Source organism: Otolemur garnettii, unplaced genomic scaffold, assembly GCF_000181295.1.
Source record: "Otolemur garnettii isolate 467f Iridium unplaced genomic scaffold, OtoGar3 scaffold00004, whole genome shotgun sequence".
NCBI lineage: Eukaryota > Metazoa > Chordata > Mammalia > Primates > Galagidae > Otolemur > Otolemur garnettii.
This window is the reverse complement of record NW_003852399.1, coordinates 40,900,684-40,914,036: the sequence shown is the minus strand read 5'-3', so window position 1 is coordinate 40,914,036 and position 13,353 is coordinate 40,900,684.

Below are 13,353 nucleotides of genomic sequence, written 5' to 3'. Positions count from 1 at the left end.
CTTGTATCCATAATAATCTTAGTTCTTTCTTTTAATTTCTTCCATCCTACTACCTTCATGTATTTTTATTAAAAAGGCAAAGTTAAAAAAAAGAAACGAAAACAACAAGATAACATTACACACTTATTAGAAGGTTTAACATGTTAATTGGCTTGATTTAATCATCTCACATTGTATACCTATACCAAAACATCATATTGTATCCCATAAATGCACATGATTTTGATTTGCTAATAAAGAATAATATTCATAATTAGCTTTTTTAGTGGCATGATTATAAAGTCTTGGTGAAGAGGCAGAGCACCTAAAACTGTTGCACCAGGCTGGTTGAAGTGTGAGATGTTGCAACAACTTTGGAAAAAGCTTTGAGTCTGGGAATATCTTAGAATGTTAAACATACACTTACTGTGGAATCTAGAGATTCTATGCTTAGGTAGTTACTCAGTAAAATGGAAGTATATGTCCCTACAAAAATGTGTGCATGAATGATCATAGCAGCTTTGTTCGTAATAACTATCTGAAAGCCGTCCAAATGTGCTTCAACAGGTTAATGGGTAAACAAAATGTGATAGATTCATATGATGGAAACTATTCTGCAATGTATTTTATAAAGGATTACAGTATTGATAGACCTGACTGCATACATTAATATCAAAAATTATGAATGAAATAATCTAGTCAACAAAGTGTAAGTATCTGATGATTTTTATTGTGTAAAATTGAAGAACATGCAATCTAAGATATAGCAACAAAAATTAGATTAAATAGTTGCTAAGGAATAGAGTGCAATGTGACAGCAAAAGAAGAAAGAATTATAAAAGGACATAAGAATATTTTGGAATTAGTAGGGGCTGCACCTGTGGCTCAAAGGAGTAGGGCACCAGTCCCGTATACCAGAGGTGGTGGGTTCAAACCCAGCCCCGGCCAAAAACTGGAAAAAAAAAAAAAAAAAAAGAAGAAGAAGAATATTTTGGAATTAATAGATGTGTCCATTATCTTGAATGTGGAGTGTGTGTCATGAGTATATAAATGGCGACACATCAAATTTTACTCTTTGAGTATATGTTATTATATGCCAATGATAAACCAATAAAAGTTAAGAAAATCAGTTGTGGAGTAAAATTTTACATGTATGTAGATCAAATTAAAGTAGGTCAATTTGATGTGTGATAGATGTTGCAAGTTTCAACAAATCACCAAAAGTTACTGTCATTAGATCAGAATTGCTAGGTTAAAATAAAAGTGTCTTGGAATGCCAGTGAGTTTCGGATAGAGCAGATAACGACAGTGTAAGTCTCAGCAAGAACAGCTGGGCCCCTGAGGCTGTTAATGCTGCCATGTCAAGCTCCTGTGAAAAGCTTGAGTTAGTTTCACATCAGGACTGTCATTATCCAGCTTGAAAGAGCTGGTGCTCAGTTCCCACCAACCCATTTTTCACTTCTATCCAATTACTGTCTCTTGTATGAAAGATTTATTATTTTTTACTTCGGAGTTTAAAGATCTTTAGACCATATGCTCTTTACTTAAAGGGCTTTGAAAAATGATAGTTTAATAAATAACCATTAACTCTAAATGGTATATAATTTGATTTTTTATATAACAAACTCCTTTCAAAGAAAAACAGCATTTCTTTTTTTTTTTTTGTCTGTTTGCGAATTTTACTTTAGATACTTTTGCTGTGAAAGAACTTCACAAATAAGAAATGACATTCAGATATTTGTAAAAGTTATAGACTGGCCAAACAATTTTAAAGTGCTAAGGCCTTAACCCCATTAAAAATCGATTCTTTTAAAGACAGCTACTTTGAGAATATATAAGCACCTTTGGATGATAGAACTGCTGTCTTAAACACTTCCCTTCTGTCTGTGTGTAACAGAGATGTATCGATTGCTCCTTGCCATCTATATTTTTGATAACCTCTCTGAAACCAACACAATGGCAGAGTGTCACTTTCAACACTATTTATACAAACATCATTAAATCAGCTGGCGAAAGAGGAGTATGGCTCTGGGGAGAGGGATAACTTCATTGGAAAAGACAAGGGCAACTCAGAGACATGACTTCAATGTGCTGAAATGTCTGTTACAGGGACAGAACAACAAACATCCTGAAGAAATATACGTTTCCGTATCGTCTGTAATCCCAACTCGAGCCTTGAAAATGGTAATTGTATCCTTCTATTTCTCTTTTCCTTCATGGATTCTGAGAAGTTTCTCTTCAAATTGAAATGTAAGCTTGGTCGTAGAAATAGTAGAGGAAAAAATATCTAAAGCAAAATCAAAATAAGATGTGGGAATGATAAGGGCCAACCTAAATGTGTGATGGTCAAATTAGAGAACCATCAGAACCAACTTCTGAGCTCAGAGTGTGAAAGGAACAGCCTGCACCAGCTGGGATTTTTAAGATTCCAAATTTTGCCACTATGCCCCTCCAGCTTCTCCGCTATGAAATGGGAGATGTACATATATAGCGCAGTAAAAATTAAGATAAATATACATGTAGGGTATTGTTGAGTGGCAAGCGTTTAGAACACATTATGTTACGTCGTAACAATCTTGATATAGTAAAATGAAACTTTTCGTATAAGTCTAAAGTTTTTAATAATGGAAAAGTTCAATTGTTGTCTTTCCATTCAGAGAAATATAACATGCTCTCTTCCATGCCAGACAGCAATATTGAATTCTACAAATTCACAAACCATTAAAACTATTTCCCCAATTTAGTAATATCACAGCTAGTACAGATAAGAAAGTTGGTCATATTTTATAAGTGGACATTAGGGCTGGGATCCAGCCAGGCACAATGTTGTTATTTAATATATTTTATTGATTCATTACTGTATGTGGAGAACAAAGTTTGAAATGACAAGAAAGACACCACTGCAAAACCATTAGTCTTTCTCCTTTGTCCTCTCTGCAAGAGGCTTTCCTAGACATTAGAAAAGAGCAGCGGTAGCTCCAGGATTTTTCTTCTTTTTATAACATGATTACAAGCATTTATTAAGCATTAACAATGACAGGAAGCTATACCTGAGATGCCAAGAACTATGAAACATAGTTTCTATACTCAAATAGCTCAGGATCATTAACAGTAGTGACAACAAAAATTTAAGTAATAATGCAACACTATGAAAAATCACCCCATATAAAGAGTAAACTATAGTATGTATAACCTGTATACTTATTTCCTTTCCCTTTAGAATTATTCATGAGAATTAACTGTATCTTGATCACATATCCTTAATAAATTCTCATTGTGATTATTTCTAAATATGATGGCAAAGAAAGTTTCAATACTTGAATGGCATTTAAGACTTTACTAGTTTAGCTAATTAGTAGCTACCTCAAAGTCAATATTCCAAGAAATACCATGTTTAAAATTTGATATGCAGAGGGTACCAAAAAATGAATATACATTTTAACAAAGAAAAAAACTGTAATACGCAGTACAGATCCATAACAAAATGTGAATATAGGTCACAATTGAGCACCTCATAATGGCAGGAGTCAAACATAACTTCATTATTATAATTTTAATACAATTTTTTCTTTCTTAAAATATGGACACATTTTTGGCACCTTCTTCATAGTAAAATCTAATGATTTGGTTGGATTTAATTTTGCTAGATGTAATCTCAGGATTTTCTGAAAGTCAGTGGGATTAGATGTGTTCTATGAACATTTATACATATCTGTAGTGAATGTGCATGTAAATTAGGGCTTCAGACCGGACAAGTTAATACATATGTGTGTGCTCACACATACTCAGAAAAGAGGCCACAAGCCAAGCTCTTGCCCATCCACTCAACACAACTCTTCCTAAATGGAGTTATGAGACTATGCTTCCTGCTCCCTACAGGCTAATGTACTGTAGCTATGTGGTTTGCTGCTTTTCCTGCCATCCTACAGAACTCTGGTATGATGTGGTATGCACATGAAGATGTCAGTGAAGTGTACCCTGAATCCCAGGACAACTCAAGCCAATCCATCTCTGCCATTCTTCCCTCCTTCCTACACACAGATCTGTCAAACTTGAATGGCACAGGAGAACCATAGTCAAAAAATTTTATACTGGAGATGCATAGTGATAACATCTAATCTGCACAGCATGTACATGAATCTTAACTATGGTTCTTGTTTTCCTTTGTTTATTTTTTTTTTATTAAAATGGATATCCAAAGGTAGTGTAAAGTGGTTAGGGAAGGAGACACTGATGGAGATCGTGAGCATGATTCAGCTGCATGCTCAGTTCCCCTGTAACTCTGACCTAACACCCCCCAAATACTCTTTGGTGAGACCACCCTTCAGGAGTGCAATCACCACACGAGGTGAGGAATACCAATATCACAATACCTAGGACTTTAGAACATTATTTTTTGGTCTTTAACAGCAGTGTACCTTTCAAAGACCAAAGCTTTTATTTCTCTAATTCCGCATTCTACCAACATACAATTTTATTTTGACTTCAACAAAGATAGAAAAATCAGATTAATGATAAGCATTGCTTTAGATTCTGCACCAAAGCATCATGAGGCATTCTTTCTGCCAGTCACACACAATTAGAATTATTATCCACAGTCAGGTTTTCTAAAGACTTCAAGTATTCCATAGTTTATCCCCCCAAAAAATGCTCATCATTTTACCAGCAGAATCCCTTAAGTGGTTCAATCAATGGAACAAATCATTAGTAGTGATTATGATAACCCACAATTTAAAGTACAACGTTGAAGAACCACTTTCTAAAAGTTCTCAGAAAGTAAAATATGATACAATACAACTGTGAGAAATTAAATACATCATTTCATTTCACAGATAACTATAAAAATTGGGCAAAAACTTAGCTAACAGGTACAGTGAACACTGTCTGGGTGATGGGAACACTTAACAACCATGACTCAAAAATTACAAAATTGATCCATGTAACCAAAAATATTTGTACCCACGAAATACTTCATAAATAAAAAATAAAATAAAGTAAAATAAATTGAGGAAGGCCATGGTACACCTTTATGATAACTGTTTAGTTATGTTCGGTTTTATGTTGAAGTAAACTATGTACATTTCAATGACTGCAAATACATCTTAGCGTTTATATTTCAATATGGTAACGATAAATAGGTTTTCATCCATGAGTTTGTGCTAATTAATGGTTAGAAAGAAGTCAGTTTCATTTCTATTGGAATCAGAATGGGCCCTTTAAGACTTGGTGCCCATCATGAGTGTGTGAATACTGTTTTCTCTGAGGCATAGAGTGCTGTAGAGTAATCCCATCACTAATATTACTTCCCCCTGGGCATGCAGCCAGCGAGTAGGAGGTCTCTGGGGATTACTGAGATTTGAAAATGTATAACATGCCAAATGCTCTGTCAGGAATTCAAACCAGTACTTACAACCAAAATTTTCATTACCAAACACTCACACCCCAGGATGGAGAGCTGTGCTCTAAGCAGGCAGGGATGACACAGAGCCGCTGCCTGGACTCTTGGTCCTACAGAATTAAGCTCTCGCTTATGGTTGGTCACCTAGTTACATTTGTCAGTGGCCACAGGAGAACTGACAGAGGTGTTTTCTTTATTCTTTTCTCCTTCACATCAGGATCTTTCAAGAAAAGACATCAGTTCATCTCCAGATGAGTTATATCATCTTTCAAAATCTAAAATTTGGATAAGCAAAATTAGTTTTTGTTTTAAATGGATAAAAATGTTCACCATGCCTAAATGTCTAAAAAGTGGCCTGAGTTACTATTGAAAAATCAAATAAGAGTAATTTTAAAACACAGGTAAATTTTTTTTTTTTTTTTGCTTTTTTAGGTCACACTGTCTATAGAAAATAATTTGGCTCCATAAGTGGCCAAACTGCATTTACTATACATAATTAATCTGCCTACAATGTACTCAACACTGTAATTTCAATTTGTCTATATAATACTTGCCATTGCCTTAACTCATCCTATGCTCCCCAGTCTTGCCCAAAGCTGTCTCTCCTTTTTCCTTTCTTTGTATAACTCCTGCTGCTACTGCTGCTAACATCTTACATTTTTATACCTCTTTATAGTTTACTAAGATCTTCCACAGCCTGCTAAATATCTTCAATTTCTTTAAAATAGGAGGAACATAGGAATCATGGACTTTCAATAAACTGTTCAGAATTCCGATGCTGGCAAGAAATGGAGTCATGTTGAAAAACACAATCTTGTTTTTGATTTTTCTGTGGCAGCACAATACTTCTATCAGGGAATCAGTTTTCCAAGAAATATCCCCATAGTTGTTCAAAATTAACTCCTCTCCTATACGTTTATCGGTAGGTAAGGATATGGGAAGGAAATTGACTTTGTTCAGATGTAAAACTATTCAGGGAATTAAAATACACAAAGCAAAAAAGAATACAAAACTATAATGTTAGAAGTCAAAATAATCGTATAGGAGGAAGGGTTGATAATGGGGTGACAAAAATATGTCCCGTAAGGTCTCCTGGAGCTCTTTGGATTCTAATTATATAGAGTTATCTTGACCTGGGTGCATATTTAACTGGTGCTTTCACTTGATAAGTATCCACAGTACGACTAGAATCTGTGCACTTTTCTGTAAGAACGCTGTACTTCATTTTATGAAAGACATACTGTATGGAACATTCTCGATAGCTCCTTGCAATAATAAGTTCTCTATTCAAGTTAGCTGATAATATTTTTAATGTCATGATTTTGTCATAAACTTTACTGTATAGAATTCATATTTATTTCACAGGTAAGAAAAATGATTGCTTCAAGAGTTTAGGTAACTTTTACCCAGTTAGTGAATAATAGAGCAGAAATTTGATACAGATAGAATCCTTTGCCATTTCTAATCTATCAAAAATAAAAAATAAAAAAACCCTCTAAGCTCAGTGCGAATTGCCCATTGGCTACTTTAGACGAATGTTCCCTAGATACATATTTAGCACTTTCACTAACCATTGAACTCCTGGAGAACAATGTGTTAGTTTCCTATTTCCTATTCCATGTAAGCTCAAACATTTTCAATACAGCCCTCACAAAATCATATGTGCACACGTACAGAGAAACACACTGCTCTAAAGTCAACTATAGACATCTTGAACTGGGAACATACGTCTATGTATATTTTCAGTGAATTTTTGTGTTATCAAACAAGTAGTTCCTGCTATGGCCTGAATGTGTCCTTACTAAATTCCTATGCTGAAAATCTCAAATGGGACAGGGTTAGGAGGTGGTACCTTTAGGAGGCAACCAAGTCATGAGGTCACCACTCTCATATACAGAACTAATTCCCTTATTTAAAAAGTCTTCACACAGCACCATGTGAGGACACAGCAATAGGCCCCTTTTTGGAAACAGAGAGCAAACCCTCGCCAGCCACTGAATCTGCTGGGATTATGATCATGGATTTCAGCCTTCAAACTTATTGTGAGTAGCAAATTTCTTTTGTTTCTAAGTTTCCCAGTCTAAGGTATTTTGTTAGAGACTTAGACATTTCATTTTCAAAGTTAAATTAAATTTTGAAAATAAACTCATCAGTTGACTGAAAAATCCTTACAAAGTATTTAACTCATCATCCATTTGTCTGAATTCAAATATATACTCTTGGATATGTGAATAAAATCCTCCTTTTTACCATACATTATTCCTTGAACTTTTAGCTTTTGAAAGAAGATGAGTCAAAAAGCATGAATAAGTAGCTTATTATTTTAAGTGGCGGAGAAGTTTCAGAGCTTGGAAATCTTTGTAAAAGCTGTGTCTTATGTTAATTTACTAAAGATAAACAAGTTAAAAGATATTTCATTGGTCCTGTACAGAACAATAAGCGTTCCTTACTGGTATTTTCCATGGAGTGGTTACCTTGAGCCTAGTGGTTCAGAGATGTTCTGCTTTTTAAATTTGAAACATCTTATTCTACAGCTATGAAAGAATAGGAAAATAAGAAGATTTCTCATCCTCACTTATTACTGCAATCCCACTGAAACCGTAATCATTCCGTCTAACAAGAGACATTAAGCTGATTTATAACAAAATTGTTATCAAGTGCTGTGAAATCTAAGTATTATTGTCACAATATTCACAATGCTTAAGACATTCAAGAAACCCTAGGTGTTTCTATGTAGCACACTGGAAAATTTTATTCTGTTACAAGAATGAAGGTACCTGTTCCCCAAATCTTTATCTTTTCCAGTCATAAGGTACAAGAATTATGATGACTAAGCACATGCCCATTCACACATGCATGCACACACACACTTAGCCACTGTGCTACAAGATTTCATTTATAATTTCATATAAAATATCTAGAGTGGAATTTATTTCTTTAAAAATATTTGTATGACCCTTAAGAGAAGTGTGTTACAGTGCATCATACAAAGGATAAGAAAGATGGGTTTTAGGGGAAAGGATATGAATTTTTGAAATGATAAATCAGGACTTTATAAAAATGATGTACTAATGATTAGCCAAGGAACCTATGGAATAATTATGTGTATTTCTGGTTATTTCCTATTATCTTCTGGGCTGTGTGCATTCCACATCCCAAGACCAACCTTTGGTGTTTTTATTTTCTCAAAAGACTTTAGAAAATTTTCAAAATTCATAGAAAGAAAGGAAGTTTCAATGAAAGAGTGACACAGTATTCAACGGATTATGAAATGATGAGTGAAAATGGAAAATAAAAAAAAGAAATGAATACATTTGGAGTGGTTCTAAGTGCCGCCTCCCGACCTGCAGGCGGTGGCAGTTTTGGGGGAGTCGGCATATGAAGGGGGAAAACAAATAAGACAAAGACAGACACACTGGGGAAGGGACTGAGCCGAAGCTGTTTATTTTAGGGGAGAATACAAATTAAATATATGGTTAGTTGATGGGGAGGGGCAATATATCACAGTATAACTAAATAAGGTAAGGAATGTAGCTTTAAGTACAGGATAGGTTGAAATACATAGGAGGGCAGGGGGGCTATGCGGATGTAGGAATAATGAAGAAAGACTAGTTTTTACTGTCTCTGGTCTTACTTATGGTTTCCTTGAAGCACTTCCTCTTGCAGGAGATTAGAATTCTAGTTAGAATTCTTGTTAACCCTTACATCTAAGAACACAAGATTCCTCACTCCTTCCTTGGGACTCTCACATATATTGATAACACAGGATTTTCCAGAGATCTGGGATGAACTTTTTATCTAGAATAAAGTATTTTTATTTGTATAGTAAAGAAGTGGCCTGGTAGGTAGGTAACTTGAGGACACTCAATGAAACAGGAATGGAAATCAGGTTTTGAAGTCAATAGGTAAAAGTTTAATTTCTAGATCTGAGAGTTACTTGCTGTGTGGTTTTTGATGAGTCACTTGAAGTCTGTGACTTAAAATGATCTCATAGCAGTAATTATTCCCACCTTTCAGTAATACTGTAAGAATAATAATATCTAGAATATATTAAACACTTAAAATGTCTCAGATATTGTTTTCAATATTTTATATACATTATCTCATTTAAGCCTCGCAACAACCTGAGAAAATGTTGGCCTTTCATCTCCATTGTATACAGAAGAAAATTAAAGCACACAGAGGTAAGAAAGGAGATTACATAAGGAGCAAGGGAAAACCAGTTCAAATGAGTTAGTCTGGTTTAAGAACCTACACCCCTAACTACTTTATTCTATTGTCACCAATGTATTAATAATGGATGAATAATTTTAACATACTGGATACTAAATAAATCGAGGCTCATTTTATTATACGCCTAATAGCTATATTGTTTTCCATCACCTTGATAAGGGACTGGAACATAATAGACCCTCTAAACATTTAATGGACGAGTGAATAAATGAGTTACAAATTAAAGTATTTTTTAGAAAACATTGACCCCATTAATATTTTCATTTTTATTTAAGATTTAAATATTAAGTATTTTATAAGATTCTTTTTTATTTTGATGAATAAAGACTGGTGATTTATCACTAAATAAGAATCATTTTAATGAAACAAGTATTTAATAATATTTAGGTCTTTGGAATATTTATATGTTAAATTTGAATTTGCAAATTTGAAATGTTATTGCAATATTATTAAAACCATTAATGTATGTGGTAAAACTGGTCTTCACTCATTATGCACAGTCAATATCAGGCAATTTGCAAACAAATGATTAATTAGACTTCAGTGGTTCGAAATTTAAAAAGTGCTACATGTATGTACAAGCTATTCTTTTATGACATACGTACACAGAAAGTATATGCATGTGTATATATATGTGCACAAACACACATATATGCACACATACATGTACAAAAATGGCCCATGTCCTCTATAGGAAAACATTAGCTGTTAATGTGAATTATACTTCTTTCCCTAATAGAATTAGTGATTGCTTAGTTGAAAGTCCAATTAGCTTAAAGAAAGCATTTAGTTTTTGGTAGTTTGCTCTTGCTATTGGAACTAGCAGTGTTACTCTGTAATTAGAGATAAATATTAACTTTATTGTACCTAGACCATAAACAACAAAAAAAGGAAGTTTGGTCTCCCACTATCTGACCTATCACTAAATTCTATGGTTTCTATGATAGGCTATTTTAATTAACTAAAAACTGATGGTATTTTAATATCCTAAAGGTGAAAACTTTATAATTTCTTTTTCAAATCTCAGTGTATGACAAATTTTACTAAATTGGAGCAAATGTTTCAATAGTCATATATATTTTACTTAAATAATCTCTCATCTTATTTTTATATCAATTACATGTTTTATTATAAAGTGGCTTCAGCAGGGAAATGTAGCAATACAAATTCATCAAATATCAACTTTTTAGTAAAGAAGTGGAAATCATTTTTAATCATTCTTCTATGTAATTTGAAAGAAAAATTGATTAAATAAAAGAAATTCTATTGTGATAGTGAATCAATATATATGATCTATCACGTTACTAGACAAACATATATTATAACACCAAACAAATACCTTCCATCATGAGTCAACATGATACTTCTTTCTGAAACATGCTGCTCTGAGCCACTCTGACTTCACTCCTGCCCAAGGGAGGCCCTAGAGCTTCCCTGGAAGTCCATTAGCCTTTGCTGGACTGATGCACCATAATCAACTGTCCATCTGTAAGCACCACTCAGCAAGCCGAGATCCACTTCCAGAGATTTATTCTTTCTCTCATGAAAATCACTGAGAGTGTTTATGAATAACCATTTATTACCATCCATGGGGCCTATATAATTAAAATTGTCTGTGTCCCTAATTTGCTTTTGAGTGAGATTTAGAAGAAGAGGGATATTGCTATAAAATGACACAGTCGCGGATTTCATTACTGTCCTCACAGGGAACCATTTGGCCTTCTATAGTACCCTCTTATGTTTTTTCATCTGTGACTGATCTGATGTTCAGTTTCAGAAAGTAGTTCTAATCCCTGTAGGTCCTAATCGTAGGAATCATAGTGATCATCACTTGTTACATGCCTTTTATGTGTCAGCCAGTGTTACAAATCAATCACTTACGGTGATTTCTACCAGGCTATTTGTACCTATGTAGATTTTAAGTTACAAGAATATGAGTTTAAAGACATTAGTTAAATAGTAGCGACTGCAGATATTTAAACTCAGGACTATCCATAGGACCATAGTCTTGAACTTTTTCTCCTCACTATGCCAAGACTTAGGGTTCATGATCTTCTGGGATAGAATTAAGTAAGTTGTTATTCTTTCACGCTTCCAAAGCTAAAATTTTGCTCTAACTAGATAAGGTGTTCACTTAATAAAATAGTTGGCTGGAACAATAATACTGGTTGAATATGTATGTGAGTTATAAGAAGATAAAGATGGATTGGAGATGGGTTTATTCCCTGCATAGCTGACAGGTAAACACTCATAGTCAGAAACATAGCCAGTGTCACATTATATAATTAATGATTGTATGGATTAGACCAGAAACATATGCATAATCATCTTTGGCCATCTGTTACAAATATACATGCAAGAAATATAATAAATGATGTCATCTTAGCTATAAAGATAAGAACAAATTTTGCATAACATTGTGAATACACCTGTAATAACTATATTAGGTTTATCCTTGATAATGATGGACTCATGGAATAGCTGTAAAATGAAACATTGTATAGTCACTTAAAATATATATTTTGAAATTCTTAATTGTTTAAGAAAGTATTCATGGTATAAAATCGTAATATGAAGCTGCAGGCAATAATACTAAATATGCCACATGTTAACACTTCCTTAATATAAATTTAGTCTCATATATTTACCAAAATAAAAAAAGGTCCAAGAAAACTGAAAGACACTTTTAATTTTTATTTTTTTTAATTTTTTTATACTTTTTTATTAAATCATAGCTGTGTACATTAATGCAGTCATGGGGTATGATATGCTGGTTTTATATATGATCTGAAATATTTTCATCAAACTGGTTAACGTAGCCTTCACTGCACCCTCTTAGTTATTGTGTTAAGACATTTATATTGTACATTTAGTAAATTTCACATGTACCCTTGTAAGATGCACTTTAAGTGTTGTCCCACCAATTACTGTCTCTCAACCCATCCTCCCCTCTCCCCTTCTCTCCCACTCCACTTTCCTGATTTTCTTGGGTTATAATTGGGTTATAGCTTTCATATGAAAGCTATAATTGGTTTCAAAGTAGGGCTGAGTACATTGGATACTTTTTCTTCTATTCTTGAGATACTTTGCTAAGAAGAATATGTTTCAGCTCCATCCATGTAAACATGAAAGAGGTAAAGTCTCTAACTTTCTTTCAGGCTGCATAATATTCTATGGTGTAAATGCTCATCTTCCTTGATCATCAGAGAAATGCAAATCAAAACTACCTTGAGATATCATCTAAACCCCAGTAATATTAGCCCACATCACAAAATCCCAAAACCAGAGATGTTGGTGTGGATATAGAGAAAAGGGAACACTTCTACACTGCTGGTGGGAATGCAAACTAATGTTTCTTTTGAAAAGATGTTTGGAGAACACTTAGAGATCTACAAATTGACCTTCCATTTGATCCTACAATTCTGCCACTAGGTATAGATCTAGAAGACCAAACATCACAATATAACAAAGATATTTGTACCAGAATGTTTATTGCAGCCCAATTTATAATTGCTAAATCATGGCAGAAAGACACTTTTAACAGCTATCCTGGGTTTGAAGAATTATAGATCACCTTTGGTTTTGATGCTATTTCATATTTTTCCAAATTTTTATTTAATTTTTTATTTTTTTAAGTCAGAGTCCCGCTCTGTCACCCTGGGTAGACTGCTGTGGCATCATAGCTCACAGCAACTTCAAGCTCCTGGGCTAGAGAAATCCTCTTGCCTCAGTCACCTGAGCAG